Raw genomic sequence first — 902 nt, 5'->3', positions numbered from 1 at the left:
ATGATTGTGGTAAACTCAAAAGCAAAGACTCAAATCATACAAGACGCTCCAAGCAAAACACATATCATGTGGTGAATAAAAATATAGCCTCAAGTAAAGTTATCGATGGACGAAGACGAAAAAGGGGATGCCTTCCGGGGCATCCCCAAGCTTAGGCTTTTGGTTGTCCTTGAATTTTACCTTGGGGTGCCTTGGGGCATCCCCAAGCTTAGGCTCTTGCCACTCCTTATTCCATAATCCATCAAATCTTTACCCAAAACTTGAAAACTTCACAACACAAAATTCAACAGAAAATCTCATGAGCTCCGTTAGTATAATAAAACAAACCACTACTTAAGGTACTGTAATGAACTCATTATTTATTTATATTGGTGTTAGACCTACTGTATTCCAACTTCTCTATGGTTCATACCCTCCGATACTAGCCACAGATTCAACAAAATAAGCGAACAACACACGAAAAACAGAATCTGTCAAAAACAGAACAGTCTGTAATAATCTGTAGGTTTCGAATACTTCTATAACCCCCAAAATTCAAAAATAAATTGGTGGACGTGAGGAATTTGTATATTAATCAGTTAAAAATAATTAACCTAATCGCACTCTCCAGTAAAAAATGGCAGCAAATCTCGTGAGCGCTAAAGTTTCTGTTTTTTACAGCAAGATCGCTAAAACTTCCCCAAGTCTTCCCAAAGGTTCTACTTGGCACAAACACTAATTAAAAGCATAGAACCACATCTAAACAAAGGCTAGATGAGTTATTTATTACTAAACAGAACCAAAAAGCAGGAAACAAAAATAAAATTGGGTTGCCCCTAGCTAGGCATAAAAGCAAGAATAGATCTAGGTATTATCATCTTTGGTATGGAATCCATAAGTGGATTGATACATCTCCAACGTAT

This window comes from Triticum urartu, chromosome 6 (genome assembly GCF_003073215.2).
Source record: "Triticum urartu cultivar G1812 chromosome 6, Tu2.1, whole genome shotgun sequence".
NCBI lineage: Eukaryota > Viridiplantae > Streptophyta > Magnoliopsida > Poales > Poaceae > Triticum > Triticum urartu.
Note: the sequence above shows the minus strand (reverse complement) of the source record.